Source organism: Leuciscus leuciscus (assembly GCF_965113295.1).
Source record: "Leuciscus leuciscus genome assembly, chromosome: 6".
NCBI classification, from domain to species: domain Eukaryota; kingdom Metazoa; phylum Chordata; class Actinopteri; order Cypriniformes; family Leuciscidae; genus Leuciscus; species Leuciscus leuciscus.
This window is the reverse complement of record NC_138730.1, coordinates 32,780,990-32,800,419: the sequence shown is the minus strand read 5'-3', so window position 1 is coordinate 32,800,419 and position 19,430 is coordinate 32,780,990. Positions and strand designations below refer to the sequence as shown.

General features: G+C 35.1%; 2 long non-coding RNA genes across 2 annotated transcripts; both read left to right on the top strand.

Annotated features, from left to right (window-relative positions):
- Positions 1-3,088: 3,088 nt before the first annotated feature.
- Positions 3,089-4,115, top strand: LOC309500269. Its single transcript, XR_014206525.1, has 2 exons — positions 3,089-3,156; positions 4,035-4,115. It is a non-coding gene; the product is annotated as an uncharacterized lncRNA (long non-coding RNA).
- A 6,920-nt stretch (positions 4,116-11,035) lies between these two features.
- Positions 11,036-12,480, top strand: LOC309500448. Its single transcript, XR_014206603.1, has 2 exons — positions 11,036-11,843; positions 11,955-12,480. It is a non-coding gene; the product is annotated as an uncharacterized lncRNA (long non-coding RNA).
- Positions 12,481-19,430: the final 6,950 nt, after the last annotated feature.

Below are 19,430 nucleotides of genomic sequence, written 5' to 3'. Positions count from 1 at the left end.
CATATTCCAAAATCACACATAAACACATTAATAACACAGAGAAAACAAGAGAAAACACTGATGAGTGTGATTGGCTCTTTCTTCAGCCCGGTCTCACCCCAAAACGTCATATACTGACGGGTCTTGACCATACGTCAACATACGACGAAAAGGGTACCCCTATAACGTCCATATGAGACGAAGACATAAGCGCACCAGCAGCGCCTCCTAGCGGTACCCTAACGCATACCTAAACCTACCCATAACCCGAATCGTCACACATGGACGTTAAAGGGGTACCCTTTTCGTCGTATGTTGCCGTATGGTCAAGACCCGTCAGTATGTGACGTTTTGGGGTGAGACTGTGTTACTTTCTTCTGTTCCCCATGTGTGAAATATAGACATGATGTTGCTCAGAGAGGAGGGACTCAGAGTTCACAGATCTGACATGATCTCATCGTGTCTGAAAGAGACTGAGGACGAAACGATTCAGTCTGACTCTTCTCACAGTGAACACTTGTACAATGGATCTTCATTCAGTTATTCTGTTCTGTGCTTCAGCTGGTGTGTGTTTCTTTAATTGATTGATTAATTGATTGACTGTTTACAAAGATATCTTTCAATAAAAGTAACTAATTTCTCTTCTGTTTCAGCTGCTGTCTTTGGAAATACCATCAAATCAGACAAAACAGATGTTGGTGCTGATGAGGGACAAACTGTGAAGTTGTCCTGTAGTTATTCCCCCACTGGGGGTGTAGATTATCTCTTCTGGTATCGTCAGAATGGAAGATCAAAGCCTGAATTTCTTGTATCAACCCACAGTGCTGCAAAAGAGCCTGATGTGTCTGATTCAAGACTCTCTGTAAAAATAACAAAAAAGGAACAAACCCATGTGGATCTGGAGATCTCCTCTGCTACAGTGTCAGACTCTGCTGTGTATTACTGTGCTCTGAGGCCCACAGTCACAGGAAACACAGAAACACTGTACAAAAACCTTTCCTTATTTAATCCAGTGACAAACAAGCAATACACACAGAGACAGAGACTAAAGGAGAATCTGTAAACTGCACATGCAACTAAGTAGAACTGGATGAAAATAAATAAACTGATAAAAAGCTTATGAATACATATGTAAAATTGCAGATAGAAAGATAAAATATCTAAATTAATGGCATTCAAAAGTGAATGAAGCATCTTAACACTGTTAATTACATTAAATCTATACAAAAGTAGCCTATATATTTCAATCCATTATCAAATGTAACAGATTGTGCAGGTGCAATGTGCCACAAGGTGTCAGTGTTCTCAGATCCTCAGGAACTGCAGCATAAAGAACATAATTCATATTCATTAATATTACAAGAAAAGAGCCTGAAAAGCACAGACAAAGTTTTTGTGTATTTTTTTCATAAACAGCACTGTAAATGATTTCTGTTGTTTTCACAGCATTATACTGTTTTTCTCAACAGTTTCTTGCTGTATAACCTATGTACAGTGTGTTACTGTAGATTTTGTTGCTTTCACAGTATTATTTTGTATTTTCAACAGTTATGTACTGTGCACACAGTTGACAGTATGTTACTGTAGATTTTCAATGCATTCTGGGAAATTATTAGTTACTGTAAATCTAAATACAGCAGTGCAAATTGAAGGCGAAAAACACCACACACAATTCCACAGGCGTACAAACGTTATCCTTACATAAAACATTTTCAGGACTGGGTGACCATTAACAGACTTAATTTCTGTCAGTCGGGGGTGCATGAGAGCGCATTTGAATGAGTTTTTCTGTTGTCAGTGCATTGTGTAGACCTGTCTTTTCTGCCGACCTGGAACTTCGTCATATGGTAAGTAATAAATCGTAATATTTGTATGCATGGATTATGAGAATAGGTGACCACGATTTCGATATTTAATTTAATTTATTCTCAACATTTTACTATGAGCTGTGTACAATATGATAGGCTACTCTATGTTTCAATGTTGTTTGGGACATGTTACTGTAAATTTAAATACAGTAGTACGATATGACCACGAAAAATAACCACAAGCTGCCATTTTATGAAGAACTCTTCATTTCCCTGACTGTGTCTGTCGGCGAAGTTTTCGCCATAAATATCTGGTTAGTGATGAATCTTTATATTTTTTTTATGCAAACTAAATAGTAGCAGGTTAACGTTATTGTCAAACAGTAATACTATTTTGATATGAAAAAAAATGTAATAACAAAGATTATTTGTGTTGGAAATTGCAATAAATAAACATGTTACAACTACTTTAAATTCATTTTCAAAGTTGATTTTAAAAAAAAGAAGTTTTTTTTTATTAGATTTTTAAAAGAAAATTTGATTTTCTTTTACATGTAAAATGGAAAAAAGAGATTTAACACTGAAGTCAGAAATTATTAAATGCCCATGAGAAGAATGTAATAGCCTACAATATAAAATTAAAAAGATTAAGGTGTGACCATTGAACAAGCAGTGTCAGTGTAGGGAACACACAAAAAAACAGGTTAATAAGAATAGATATTAACTGCAAAATACACCATTGCCACCATCAACAATTTGTTTCACATAATAGCATGAGCCAGGCACAAAAATCTCTTCATTCAAAATAATGCTTATTTTGTCTTGAAGTATCAAAAGGACCAAAGAGGGCACTTTAAAAAACAAACATTTATTTTTTAAATAAATCACCTGTATTTAAAGCAGTACCCATCTGTCTGTTGTGTTTTTATGTATTTTAATGACTTCCTCACAATTATTTGGAATATCTCGCTCGATGGAGAGCAGCAGTATGTCACAGAGCCTCTCTTCATTATAAAGATGTTGATAGGCCTACAAATAGAATGCATAACACATCAAACAAAAATAGGGAATATGAATAATAAACAAATGAACCTTATTTTAAAGTGTAGGCTACTATGAAATCAAAGATATAAATTCCTTACAATTTAGAGTGGACATGGACTAAAAATTTCCTTTCACTAGATGTAGCCTATTTCCCCAAGCTAATAACTCTTGCTATGGCCTTGGATAAAAACGAATGACATTGTCAGACTCAGAATGCGGCTGAAATTAAGTTATACTTTTATGATTGTTAAGCATAACTCACATGCTGAAGCAACTTTTACAGTAGCATAGTAGGATAAATGTAACTTTTCCGTATTAGCTTAATGTTACCTGCTGGCTGCCCGTGCAGTTAGAAGACTCGCGGACGCGGAGAACTGCTGCGTACCAGGGTAGGGTTGCACCAGCCATTCGTAAGTTCTTTCTTAAATTGGAACGTAAAGTCCACACTAGAGGCTTAGTAACTACTAGCTAGTTTGTAACTAACTCTGAACTTTATTCCGTTGCACCATTTGTTCGTAAGGCAGAACGTAGCTAGTAGGTCGTAAGCTCTCCGTAAAGTAATGCGTAGTCGCATAATATGACGTTTAGCCTCGATGATCCAATAGCAGCCTTCAAATACGTGAGCAGATGTTGTGTTGAAATGCTGTGAATTTCAGTTTATCCTTTATTCTTTTGCCTCACGTTACTAACGGTAAAAAGAAGTTTCCATTAAATACGATACTTGATCATGAATAGCATAAGTGTTTTTATATGTAAATAACATTCAGAAACTGTATTTGATATGAAATTAATAAGGATCAATAAATAAATATTGATACAAAATGCACACAGCGGCGCGCTGTTTAGGACGGGTTCGTGTTAAAGATAGCCACTAACAAAGTAATCTTTTCACATGTTCTCTCTCTTAAAATGTAAGCGAGTGTAAATGTCAGCATAATCATATATGTCTAAAGAATTGAAGTCTGTCAGGTAAAAGAAGAGCTTATTGATGCAGTTCAGTCTGTCTGATATTTTATTCCATCCGTTACTCCTGATCGGAGGCTGCCGTAAATATTTAGTTTATACGTAGAGTTACGCTTCAACTAAGTTTAATGGTGCAACGCAAAAATATTTAGAAGTGCGTAAGTCGTAACTTAGTGTCCATTTACGTCAAAACTAGGCTAAGTTATAACTTACGCACAGCTGGTGCAACCGGCCCCAGAGCCCGTCCTCTGTGCGTATATAGCGCTGCAAAGGAAACTCCGCCTACTACCACTTCACCTCCGCCAAATGCTTCCGCCCAAAGTCCATTTCATTTTTTGTATTATTATTGTTAGTGGCAATGGCGTATAAGTGTATTTTTATTTATTCTAATATTTATTTTAATAATTATTATTATTTACATTTATCAGAGAGGGGCACAATACATTTTGAGACAAATGGGGCAGGGGCTTCGAGTTTGCTCGGGTTGTAGGCTCGTCTGTCCAAGTGTGTTGAAGTGTTTTGTGTAGCACACAGCTTGTGCTTTACACTAGCTGTGTGCTTTCATGTTGTCATGTTTTGTGTGAACATGTGCTGAGTTCTCATTAGCTGCGTGTTCATATGGCAAGCCGTTTTAACATTTAATCCTTTGAACCGACTAGTATCTATTTTCATGCTACTAGTAGGCCTACTTATTTTTTAGATACTAGCATGGGCGTCGGAACCATTGTATATGGGTGGGACAAGACCCACCCACTTTTTAAGACCAATGATATTGGACCCACTTACTTTTACCATCTCTGATTCAGCGCATTTGTCTGTTCGCTTTTCAGAGCGCCGTCAGTCAAATCCACTCCACTTGAGGAATTCCCTAATAAATTAAACTCCATTTCTGCTGAATCGCTACAGATTATATTTCTCAACGAGCTGCAACTGACGAAAGTAACCGCCCGTTGTACCCTTCCAGTCAAATATTGCGTTGCAAACATCAAAAACAGCTTTAAGTTGTCATTACTGGCAAATTACCATGGTATTAGCGGGATAATCCACAAATAGCTGTGCATTTAATGCACGACGTGGAGGCAAAGAACCGCCCGACGTGAAGTGGAGTTTAGTTTACTTGTTTTAAAGTAACACCAAGTAGCCTTTGCTCTCAGGGTCCCCCTACAGTTGGGAAACAGTATTGTCTTCTACTGCGGTCGTAAAATCTGTCATGGTAACAACAGGGGATACACGTGCATTTGTTGACAAGCCAATACCCCCGAACTCTACAGAAGGAGTTCTCACGTTTTGGGCAGACTGTCTGCGTTGCGTGTGAAATGTCTTCATCCCAGGTACAGTGGCATATATTTCAGCATGTCATATGAATATAATTTCATGGGTTTTATTTCATGGCCAAAAGATTGCGTAGCTCGCGTTTACAAGCCAGCGTCATTATAGTAGCCTATTGGCTACTGTTTTACAGAATGCTAATTCAATTCAATGTTTGTGTGGTAGGTGATAGCCATATATCGTCAATATTATAATATTAAGCTACCATAGATGAATCTGCAAAGTTGAAAAATCGATTTGCATTATAGCCTGAGGCAAGACACTTTCACCAGAAAAATAAACAAACATGACTATCAGCCTGCAGTCATTAGGCTACTTAGCCTAAAATATAATTTTGTCTGTCTAATCATGTATTATTTACTTGCAAGAATGTAGCTCCTACCAAACTTGTACACGCTGTTTAGACATAGGCTTACTTCTGACTTTTTTTTGTCCATTGCTGCTTTGGCCATGACAAAAACATGCGCACGAAAGCGGGAAAACAAACGCTGGTTGGCCTCTCACGTCCAAATTTGACGAAGTGGTGGGGGAAGTGACGTATGCCGTAAAGCAGTCACATTTTGTAGTTCTTTTTGTGCTCGGGTTACTACCCGAACCCCGAAGTTACGTAGGGCCAGTAAAAGCGATACAGACCCCGTCAGGCTATGGCAGTCGTGTCATTCAATCTATTGTAAGTCGATGTACCATCACAAAGGTTTTGGTAATATATTATGAAGGTTGAAAAGCTACATAGTGTTGCTTTAATTAAAAGGCACCAGAATACATGAAATGGTATTTACTCCAGTAACATTTTTCTGGGGGAGGACCCACCCACTTTTTTTTTTCTTCCGACGCCCATGGATACTAGTGCTTATTCATTAGCTAGTAGGCTACTTATTCATTAGCTACTAGTGCTTATTATTTAGGTAGCCTACTACAGTAGTACCTTTTTAAAGATACTATAGCCTACATATTCATTAGATACTAGTTCTTATTTATTAGATACTAGTACCTATTAAAAAGACACTAGTACGTATTTATTAGATACTAGTGCCTATTAAATTGGTACTAGTACTTATTCATTAGATACTAGTACTTATTCATTAGTTACTAGTATTTTTTATTAGATACTAGTACTTATTAATTAGATACTAGTACCTATTAAATACTAGTACTCATTCATTATACTATTATTTTGTTACTAGTAACAAATTAAATTTTTTTGCCAATGACTTCTATGGGGATCTGTCATTCAGATATCAACTATTCAGTTCTGACTAGTATGTATTCCAATTGTGACTAGTACGTATTTATTAGATACTAGTAGTTATTCATTAGGTACTAGTACTTATTTTTTAGATACTAGTACCTATTACTAGATACTAGTACTTATTCATTAGATACTAGTACCTATTACTAGATACTAGTACTTATTCATTAGCTACTAGTACTTATTCAATAGATACTAGTACATATTCACTAGTACTTATTAATTAGATACTAGTACCTATTAATTAGATACTAGTACTTATTAATTAGATTCTAGTACTTATTCAATAGATACTAGTACCTATTTATTAGACACTATATCTTTTGTAATTATTACTAGTAACTATTCTTATTTTACTAGTCACAACTGCTTTTTTACTCGTCTTATGTTATGACTAGTCAGAACGGCCACTGGAGTTAAATTAAAAATCTTTCTAGTAAAATAAAAAATCTTAGTAACATTTGGAATAAATACTAGTATCTAATATCAAAAAGCAGAAACAGATTGATTTTAATTTTAATTATGAGGCCTAAATTTGTGTGGCAATGTGAAAGATTTACATTACTTTTAGTTATACATAAAATCCATATGAACTTGTAATATCTGTTATTCAGAAAACGGTCAAATGCAGCAATCAGTAAAACATCTCAAATGATTCTCATGTGAAATATACAGTAGAGGCCTAGTGGCCAAAAGTGATATCCGAGGGGATATTTATTTTTAATGATCCTACTACAAGTTTGATTAAACCATCAAAATATGAGGAAAATATTTTATATATTTTAAAGATGAAGGAAGAACAGCTACAGGTGTTATTTTCATGCAATAAAAATGTAAAAAATGCAAAAAACAAAAAGCTCACAGGAAAAAGCATACATTGACTAACATAATCAGTTATTTAAAATTTTGTTTGTTTTCTCTTGTTTTTGCATGTGTTCATAATTTATTTGTGTGACAGCCTGGCCAATAATTATGTCCGCACAATTTGGCATTTGATATATCATTGCGTTATCACAAACAAAACCACTCACTCCAAGCACAACTATGCAATATGCTTACAAAATCTTTAACAATTTTTTTTTATAATATTTGAATAGAGAGTGAAGATATGAATTTTCAGGCTGGACATCACTTTTGGCCACTACTGTAGTGCAGGTACATATGCCACAGGATGGCAGTTTTCTCACACATTCACATAAAGATACTGATGTTTCAAATATATAAAAAGAGAAGATATGGTCATTCTACAATATTCACTGGCCGATAGTTGGACTTTATTGTGGCACTTATTGAGTAGACTTTTTTTTTTTTTTTTACATTTATGGTTTTTGTAGAAATACTCCCATTACATACACTCTGCACCATCATGGTCATCACTATCATGTTTGCACACACTCAAACAGCGGAACTCCATCAAGACAGTTTAATTTACATTCTTCTCATGTTGTGTGTTATATACAAAAATCATAAACAGCAGCAGGAAGTTCAGCGAGGAGGAAGTTCCTGTGTGTGTTTCTGTGTGATCTTCAGTGACTTACAGCTCAGAGAACTGAGAGCCTCAACAGAGAACTGAGCTGATCTGATTCAACATGGACAGATGCCTCATACTTATTCTCATTGTGGGAACAGGTACATTATTTACTGAGTAACTGATGAAACTTTGTGCATAAATCCTGTACATGCATATTTACTTTGTTTTTAATTCTCAATCCCCAAAGGCTAATGTATATTAATGTAGTCATTTGTTTTCTTGTAAAACATGATTTGAAATTTGTTTGCAATATCATTTTGTCAACCTTGCTTTTACAAATTATATATATATATATATATATATATATATATATATATATATATATATATATATATATATATATATATATATATATATTTGTTGTTGACAGGTTTGGTGACTGGAGACAACATTGAGCCAGATAAAGGGACAGAAAAAAACTCTAAAGAAACAGAAACTGTCAAGCTGAGCTGCTCATATAGTACAAGTAGTGATTATGTTCGGCTTTACTGGTACAGACAGTATCCAAACAAAGAACCGCAATATTTATTACTCAAAAATGCACGGTCAGCGAGTGCTTATGAAGACACCTCTGACCCTCGGTTTCAGTTGACTGCATTACAAACATCCACTGAACTCACTATTACTGATGTACGTCTGTCAGATTCAGCTCTCTATTATTGTGCTCTGAGGAGCCCAGTGATACAAAACATGAAACATGTCGTACAAAAACCTGAAGCTCTTTTCACTTTGAACCGATCTAGTGAAAACCACAATCAAAACCACAATCTATCCAGCCTTGAATATAGTAAAATATGTGGTAACACCTGTGTGAGGTTGAATTAGGCCTGTTAAAAAACTTCAGGGAAACAATAACAATATTATATCACGTTCCATGTGGTTCCTTAAGCACAAATACATTCTTTAAGTGCCCCTATCATGCTATTTTAAAGTTTCCTAATGTTGTTTTGGAGTCTCCTACAACAGGTTTACATGCATCAAAGGTAAAAAAAAAAAACTGTTTAATTTTCTCATAAAATATATTTGCACATCACCACATTTTTCAATGATTTTCAAAGACTCGTCAAATGATTCAGTCTCTCTACATCCCTCCTTTCCGCGAGCTACTCTGCTCTGATTGGCCAGACAGCTCAGTCTGTTGTGATTGGTCTACCGCGTACAGCGCACAGTTTGAAAACAAAAATGGCCATAGCCATAATTGAACATCAGCTCTAGTCTAGTCAGTAAACTAAAGACAGTAACCAACAATGCAGTCGATTTTACCATATTAGTCAAAGTGCGAGTCCGATGAAATACTGGAAGTAGTCATTCAACCCGAACCTCCATCGCAAGGACGACTGGAGCAGGACGTTTCTCAGTGATACACTACTCAGTTTGAGGTATAGCTACATTATGAGATGTTGTAACTGTAATTCCTCACCATCAGCATTAACAAGTGTATGTCCATCAACAAACTGATTATTTTACTTGTACTAATTTATTTACCGAGTATTTTTCTAATTTATTACGGTGAATGTGGGAACTGTATCAATAACAATGCATACATTAGCCGAGCTCTAGCGTGAATGACTGATGTAACAAACGTTGGTAAAACAAATCTTGCTCCATGCTTAATCTTTACTCAGAGTAAGACAGACGATCTGCATTAGACACAGTTTTATGTAATAGTGGCTCACAACTGATTAGCAGAAGTATTTCAGTTAGACAATAACGTGAGTTAGCCTCTTTGTATTTCTTTAAGCGACTGCGTCTCTCAGCACCACTCCTATTGAGTTAATGGCTCTGCTGACTCTCCAACAACATCTAACCAATTGTTGGGTCTGTTGGGTTTATTTTCAAGGCAGTGACTATTGAGCTTCTTATTACAAGCCATTGTCAATGCTCAAATCTAGTTCTCAAAAACAAAGCCTCATACATTATATATAGCTAAATGTATGTAAAAATCACTTTAAAGTTAAAGGCTTTGCTAATCTAGTAATTTTACATTTATTCATTTAAAACACTTTTATCTCAATTATATTTATAATTTCTGTCAATAACATTCTAGAGAACTGCATGCACTTTAGTTTTGCTGTAGCAGTTTGTGGAGGGTCCTTTACTATTTCAGCACGACAAAATACCCATTATGTATAAAGAAAAGTCAATCAATAAAGGATGATACAATTTAAAAACATTTGTTTTCATTATACAGAAAGTCAGAGCATGATTATTTCAGCTTTTGTCTCTCAAAAGAACACTTGAATGAAAACAATGTAATTTCAGAAGTTGGCCACTGTGTTGAGCAGTTTCCACCTCCATCATGGTTGAGATGCTCAGTGAAGTTCCTGCTGTATGTGTGTAACCTCTACAAACAGTTGTGCGCTGGTAAACTCCAGTCTAATATTTCCTGCTGTACATTAACATGTTAATCTGGCTGAGGAATTTACTTTTAATGGCTGCAGTACTTGGTAAGTAATTTAACTGTTAAGTGTAACATCATTTTATTCTTACATGAGAAGATATATGAATACCGATTTTTTTTATATATTTTTTTATATATTTCCTGACAGAATGCAATACACAATATTCTGTTAATCAGCCAACAAGAGTTCAAACAGCTTCTGAACATGACGTGGTTACACTTCACTGCACTTACAGTACCAGTGACCAATACCCTTATCTTTATTGGTATCAGCATAAAACCATTGGATTTCCCAGTTTATATGCTCCATAAACTCTCAACTGGATCAAGCAGCAGTGAAAAAGAATTTGAGGAAAGATTTCATGCAGATCTCAACAAATCCTCAAGCTCAGTTTCTCTGACAATCCAGGATGTGTGTGTGTCTGACTGTGTACTGCTGTGCTCTGAAGCCCAATGACTCACACACACACACACACACACACACACACACACACACACACACACACACACACACACACACACACCCTGACAATGTCAGGCATAACATTTAAGATAAACTTTTATTTCAAATATTATTTTTGCCATCGCTGTCTGTCTAAAGACATCATGTTTCTTTTTACCTGGATAATAATGCAACTTTGCATGGGTAAGACATTAATTCAATCAATATTATGTATTATAAAAAATATAATTTTTTTGTATTACCAACCCGATCTCACAGCAATCCAGACGAATTTTACGAGGTGGCTAATTCGTATGAATTCATACAACCTCACTCGTATGAATTTGTACGATTTCTAAATCGTACATATTTTATGAGTTGCCAAATTCGTATGAATTTGTACGAATGACCTACCCCTGACCCCGTCCCTAAACCTAACCCATCACGTGCGTTTAGACAAATTGAACGAATTTGTATGAGTGAGGTCGTACGAATTCGTACGAATTAGCCACCTTTTAATCACTCGTATGAATTTGTATGAATTGGTCGTGAGATGTGGTCTTGTGCCCACAGTGACAGGAAACACTAGAACACTGTACAAAAACCTTTCCTTATCTTATTTAGTGAAAGAAGAAAGATACACAATTGATATATGAGAGCTGTGATATAAATATATCTAATGAGTCCAAGTCTACAGGAGCAAAGCTGAAAGTAAAAAAAAGTTAAATCAATGTGACATTAAAAGTGTATTAAGTGTATAATATTGTTAATTTTTCAAGTCCAAAAAAAGTAGCCTGTAGTTTAGTTTCAATGCATTATCACGTGTAACACATTGTGTAGGTAGCTATAACGTACCACAAGATGGCAGTGTTCTCAGACAATAACTAAAAGAACTGCAACAATGAACAACAGAATTGAAATTACAGAACAGAACTCATAATGTTGCTCAGAGAGGAGGGACTCAGTGTTCACAGATCTGACATGATCTAATAGTGTCTGAAAGAGACTGAGGATGAAACGATTCAGTCTGACTCTTCTCACAGTGAACACTTGAACAATGGATCTTCATTCAGTTATTCTGTTCTGTGCTTCAGCAGGTGTGTTTATTTGTTTTGTTTTTTTATATCAATGAATTTTATTTCTTAATTTTATTTAAAACCTCTCACTAAAAAGTTAAAAATTTACTTTTACAAATGTTTCTTTTTCAGCTGCTGTTTTTGGAAATGTCATCAAACCAAACAAAACTGATGTTGTTTTTGAGGAAGGCTCAAGTGTTACATTATCCTGTAGTTTTTCTGCCTCTGGAGGTTCAGATTATCTCCACTGGTATCGTCAGTATGGAAGATCAAAACCTGAATATATTGTGCACACATTTGGGAGTGCAACAAAAGCTCAGGTGGCTGATGTAGATCCAAGATTCTCTGTTGAAGTTGAAAAAAAGGAACAAAACCATGTGTATCTGAAGATCTCCTCTGCTACAGTATCAGACTCTGCTGTGTATTACTGTGCTCTGCAGCCCACAGTCACAGGAAACACATCAGCTCTATACAAAAACCTGTTATAATGAGAGACGAGAGAGAAACACAGAGACAGAGAAAATTACAGTGAGAAAAAAGTAACTGCCAATGTATGTCAGAGAAATAATGGAAACTGGTAGCTACCAAAATCGAAATGAAAGTCATTGTGAATCGTTAGCAATATAAAGATGAAACACATTAAAACCCTACAATATTATCTACTGTCCAGCTGACAAATCAATTTAGAATATCCTGTAATTCAAGAAACTGTCAAAAAATATTAAAATATCTCAAATGATTCTCATGTGTAATATATAGCGTTTACATTCATATGGAGCTCTTGCTTGTTCCAAATTATTTAAGAAGACTAGTTAAATAACTTTATATCTAGAAAGTCATTTGTTTAATGGTGTCATCAGTAAATTTTTCTATGTTCATGAGAAATGAGAGGAAATTAGTCAGACATATATAAAAGCCATGCCTTTATAAATCAGGAAATACTCCCATACACTCTATGCACCATCATGGTCATCACTATCATGTTTGCACACATTCAAACAGCGGAACTCCATCAAGACTCCGTTCAATGTTTAATGAACATTCTTCTCATGTTGTGTGTTATATACAAAATTCTGTAATATCTCAAATAAAATCATAAACAGCAGCAGGAAGTTCAGCAAGGAGGAAGTTCCTGTGTGTGTTTCTGTGTGATCTTCAGTGACTTACAGCTCAGAGAACTGAGAGCCTCAACAGAGAACTGAGCTGATCTGATTCAACATGGACAGATGCCTCATACTTATTCTCATTGTGGGAACAGGTACATTATTTATGGAGTGAAAACAAATGAAACAGTCTATTTGAAAGATCACAAAATGTTTTTATATTTTTTTTTTGTAAGTTCTGCAAAAATTGGCAATATTATTTTGTCAACTTTGCTTTCCCAAATCATAAAAATCACTTTTTATTGTTAACAGGTTTGGTGACTGGAGACAACATTGAGCCAGATAAAGGGACAGAAAAAAACTCTAAAGAAACAGAAACTGTCAAGCTGAGCTGCTCATATAGTACAAGTAGTGATTATGTTCGGCTTTACTGGTACAGACAGTATCCACATGCAGCAGAACTTTTATTTTTAACGTATAAAGGTGCACGATCATATAGTGCTGCACACACCTCTGATGATCGGTTTCAGTCGACTACATCACAAACATCCACTGAACTCACTATTACTGATGTACGTCTGTCAGATTCAGCTCTCTATTATTGTGCTCTAAGGAGCCCAGTGATACAAAACATGAAACAAGTCGTACAAAAACCTGAAGCTCTTTTCACTTTGAATCAACCACAATCAAAACCACAATCTATCCAGCTTGAATGTAATAAAATATGTGGTAACACCTGTTTGAGGTGGAATTAGACCTGGTAAGAAACTGATATGAAATTAAAACTCATCTGTAAAATACTCTGCTTTTGTTAAAATGCAATTATTTAATGAAATAAAATAATTTGAAAAACAGCACAGATCGCAACCAATCTTCCTCTGGTTCATAAATAAAATAAAATAAATGATTGCATGTTAAAATGTAATATGACTAAGCAGATTACTTTGATAATAATTTTAGTTTACATTAAGTATACATAATTAATACTTCTTGGTTATTCTTGACCATTAAATGTCTCACACTGACTAACTAACATGACATTGTCTTGGTCGAATAGAATTCAAATGCAAAACCACATGCGTTTGCTACATTCATATGCAGCCTCTTTTTTTTTTTTATAAAATATGATATAAAAAAAGGAAAAACGGGACAAAACAGGAGCTACTATCACTTTGGCTTTGAACGCTTTTTTAACTTAACAAAAACAATGTCATTTCAGAAGTTGGCCACAGTGTGGCATAATCTGTGATGTTGGTAGGAAATATTAAACTCCACTATTTGTGTGTAATGTCTGCAAACATTTGAGCAACAAATGCTAAATAATTATTAGACTGTTATAATCTTGATTTGGAATACTTATTAGACTTATCTGTCTGAGGAATTCACTTTTAATGGCTGCAGCTCTTGGTACTTAACTGTTAAATGTAATACATTTGTATTATCTTCAGAACATATCTGAAAACTAGTAAAATTCACAAGATTCTGGTAACATTTCCCAGTTTACATGCTCTGTACACTCTTAACGGGATCAAGCAGCTGCAAAATAGAATTTGAAATTCATTTCAAGCAGATGTTAATAAATACTCACTCTTTTCTCTGCCAATTCAGAATCTCAGTGTAACTGACACTGCTGTGCTTACTGTGCTCTGCTGCCCACTGTCACTCATATATTACATAGACACCCTTACAAACACCAGGAGCGCTAAAGTGTGCAGTTTCTGACATGAGCCTTTTTTCATGTCAAGATCCTCCAGCAGTGGGTGGAGCTGATCCACACGGTTGAGAATGTGAGACAGTCAAACAGTTATTCAAATACATTACACAATCTATTCCATCACTGTCTCTCTAAACACATCATGTTTCTCTTTACCTGGATAATAATACACATTTGCATGGGTAAGAAATATTAATTCAACATGTTTATTAGGAAAAATTGTAATCAATAGAAATTTAAAATGAAAAACTGAGGCTTTGTATAGCTCTTTTATTTTATTGCTCGATTAATTGAGACTTTTCTTTTTCACAGGAATTGTTTTTGCTGATACAATTCAACCATTGTCTTCAGAAAAACATGTTATTGAGGGTAGAAATGTGACTCTCTCTTGTAACTACAGTGCCACTACTGGCAATGTTAACTCTCTCCAGTGGTATCGTCAGTATCTTGGAGCAAAACCAGAGTTCCTACTTTTTGTCACTGAATATAGAAATACATCTGAGCCTGGTCTTCGTCTGTTTTCAAAAGCTACAAAATACATCAAACGTGTGGATCTGGAGATCTCCTCTGCTACAGTATCAGACTCTGCTGTGTATTACTGTGCTCTGCAGCCCACAGTGACAGGAAACACTAGAACACTGTACAAAAACCTGATTCGGTTTGTATTCCACAAAGGTGACCACCTTTACATGCTATAATAAACTACACTTCATGGTGGTCTCAAAGAGCTTGTTTATTTAGTCCCGTCAACCTAAGAGATAGGGGAGAGCGGGGCACAACCTAACACATTTTGGTTTTGGCTCAATTATTTAAAAACATATAAAAATAAGTTAGATTAATCTTTTTACTTACACAAGCAACATACGCATCTCTGTTGTAAAGTTTTTTTTCTAGGACCTACCATTTTCATACAGTTGCACTGAAAGTGACAGAAGTGCAAATGTTACAACTTACCCCATATGCAGGGTTAATTGTAACAGACAGAGGGGTTAGTTGTAACACTTTTTTGACATGAAATGCTTAATTTAGGATAAAGTTAATGTTAAATTTAAAAGTTGGGTAAATCAATTTATGATATGAAGTGGAATATTTTAAAATGATAGACTTAATCCAAAGACAAATCAAGAATATTTAATTTAGGACTGTATTTGCAAGCTTTTTGAGTGTGTTTGAGTCTGTGTAGTACTGAAAATAGTACTGAATTATGTGTTTTACACACAAGTGTCCACTTCATATATTTACCCAACTTTTAAATTTAACATTAACTTTATCCTAAATTATATTTAGGGAAGCATTTCATGTCAAAACAATCCAGAGTAATTAATATTCTGTTAAAACACATGCATTGAATGTATTTGGTTATTACTATACATTTATTATGATATGAGCAGAAATAAAACTCTTCACCTTTCAGTGCACATTTCTGTCAAATAATGCACTTTCTATAATATATAAACCTATTGAGCACCAGAAGAGGGCAATATACACATCATTCAGCTCTTCAAAGCAGGGTTATTATAATATCTTAAACTAAAGCTAAAATCATAAAAACACATTTTTGTTACTTGAAACTAAGTAAACATAAACTGAAATTATATATATATATATATATATATATATATATATGTACACACACACAAATTCAGCTAGTTGCCATTTCCCGAGAGTGTTAGGTTGTTATTAGGGCCCAAGCCCTGAAAGGGCGAAGGCCCTATTGTTTCCGTAAGGATTATTCTTTTCTTTTTTTTTTTTTTGTGCCTTTTTGTCACTTTTGGGGCCCTTAACATGCTCAAAAACTCTTGAAATTTTGCACACACGTCAGAACCTGCGGCCGGACTGAAGCTGGTACCCGGGCGTGGCAGGGGGGCTCGACAGCGCCCCCTGGAATGGTGTCCGAAAACTTGGTCCATAAATCATCGGGCCGAACAACTTTCGTGCTCTAAGTTTTACACCAGCCCAACAGGAAGTCAGTTATTATACGTTGTTTGGAAAACGCATACAATGGAATGTGAAATACTCCTCCTAGGGAATTCATCCGATCGCCACCAAACTCGGTGTGAATGAAGTCAAGACATTGAGGATGAATTCTTGCGAACGGATTTTTGATATCTCGAACGGTTTGGCAGTGGCGAGGAAACGAATTTGTGGCGAATAATGGGACACAGGAAGTGTATTATAACTTCAGCATACATTAACTGATCTTGATGAAACTTCAGCAGTGTGTTTGTTGTAAGAGGCCGATCACATGTGACTTGTAACTATTGTGAGTCAAAGTTATAGCGCCACCAACTGGCAGCAGGAAGTTTGTCACTTTCAAAATGCTTTGAAATCACTCTCTTATTTTTACCCGATTTGCTTCAAACTTTATGTGTATAATGTAGACACACGGCAGATGTAGACCTGTGAAAGGATCATTGATATCTTAGATACTGTTGCCATGGCAATGCATCAAACTTTAATTTTCTTTTTTGATGCTTTTGAGACTCTTAGCATGCTTGAAATTGGATGAAACTCGACAGACACATCACATTTATTAGCCAGTAGACATGTGCAAAGTTTTAGAAACGGGCGTGGTGGAATGGTTCAGTAGCGCCACCTTTTGACCAAAGTTAGGGGTTAGATTCATCTACAGCAACAAAACTTGGTATGTATATTGTTCTCATCAAGCCGGACAACTTTCTAATTTTCTGTCATTAGCACGGACCAACAGGAAGTGAGATATTTTGGTTTGAATGTGGATTTTTGTGGAGAATTTTCTCTCCCTCTCTCTCTCTATCTCTGTGTGTGTGAGGGGGGGGGGGGGGGGGGGGGATTTTTCACCCTTGAATGGGGTCTGAAAACTTGGTCCATAGGTCAAACACGCTTGCATGAATTAATATCAAACTCAGTACACGTATAGATCTCATCGGGCCGAACAACTTTCCCTCGGTCAAGTTTTACGCCAGCCCAACAGGAAGTCGGCTATTATGGGTTGTTTGGAGAATGCTTGCTCTGGTATTTGAAATAATCCTCCTAGGCAATTCTTTCAATTGCCACCAAACTCAGTCAGCATGAAGTAAAGACATTGAGGATGCTAAATTGAGGACGGATTTTTGATATCTCGAAAGGTTTGGCCGTGGCGAGGAAACGAATTTATAACTTGTGATAACTTCTGCATACATTAACTGATCTTGATGAAACTTCAGCAGTGTGTTCGTGGTAAGAGGCCGATCACATGTATGTAACTATTGTGAGTCAAAGTTATAGCGCCTCCAACTGGCAGCAGGAAGTGTGTCACTTTCTAAATGCTTTTGACAAAAGTGAGGGGGTTAATTTTATGTACAGTCACAAAAATCAGTACACATATTGGTCTCATCGAGCCGGACAATTTTCTAATTTACAGTAATTAGCTCCTAGCAACAGGAAGTCAGATATTTTGGTTTGAATGTGGATTTCTTTGCAAAATCAGCCTCTGAATTTTTACCCACTCCTCTTAAGTGGTTTATTTTATTCCCACCAAACTTTTTCAACATGATGAAAATGCATTAAAGATGCTAAATTGTAAACAGATAATACATATCTCAAACGGTTTTGCTATGGCGAGGGATTAAAGTAATGTCAAAAAAGAAAACACTAAAAACCTCCTATCTTCTAAAAATGTAATTATACACCATTTATTTCTATATAAAATTATACAAATATCAGAACTAAACCCATTTTATTCTTTTTTTTTTTTCAATTTAAGAATTGTTTAAGTTTAAAAACATCCAGAATGTTTTTTTAGTCCAAAAAATAAATAAATTGTCATTCATAGTGCTATACTGCCCTCTTGTGTTCAAAGTCAGGTAGGCCTATTGTATCTATATAAAAATATACTAGGTATGTGACGGTGAGGAATATTTTACCACCGGTTAATCAACGTGTGACACCGCTGGGGGCTTTTGAATTGCTAACTTAAAAACGAAAGTAAAATATGTTTGTCCGCACTGACATGGATAATGGTGCAGAGCGAGCGTTTTCAATGAATTCCTATGGAAGTAGTAATGAACTAAAAAACGTTCGCTCTTCTCTGCCCGTTCCTCGCCGTGGACGCACACCACATATACATATATATATATATATATATATATATATATATATATATATATATATATATATTGTATATACACATATATATATATATATATATTATTTTTTTTACATACACATATATATATATTTTTTTTTTTACATATATATATATATATATATATATATATATTTTTTTTTATTGAATAGCCCTACAATAAACAGAAGAATAGACGATAGAGGAAATATATCTTTATGATTAATATTAATAATATTAAAAAATATGTTAAATTAAAACAATTTAAAGGAATAAATTGAAGTGACTGACATTGGATAATTAGATGTTTAAAATTGATAGAAATATTATATTGTGCTATACTATGTTTATTCTCAAATAATCAAATTGATCATAGATCAATTTTCGCTGTAGTACAATCCATAAAAAAAAAACATAAAAAATAAAAAAAACATTGGAGATTGTAACTGGATCGTTGTTCTGTTCCACAATCTGATCACTTCAGACTCTATAGAAACAATTCAGTCTGAATCATCTTAAAGTGAACACAGTGTACTGCACAATGGATATTTATTCAGTTATTCTCGTATACAATCTGGCATGTATGTATACTGAAATGTTATTTGTATTATATATTGTTAATGATGAGTTTAATTAAAACCTCACTAATTAAAAATGTACCTTTTCCGTATTCTTTTTCAGCTGCTGTGTCTGGAAACATCACACCG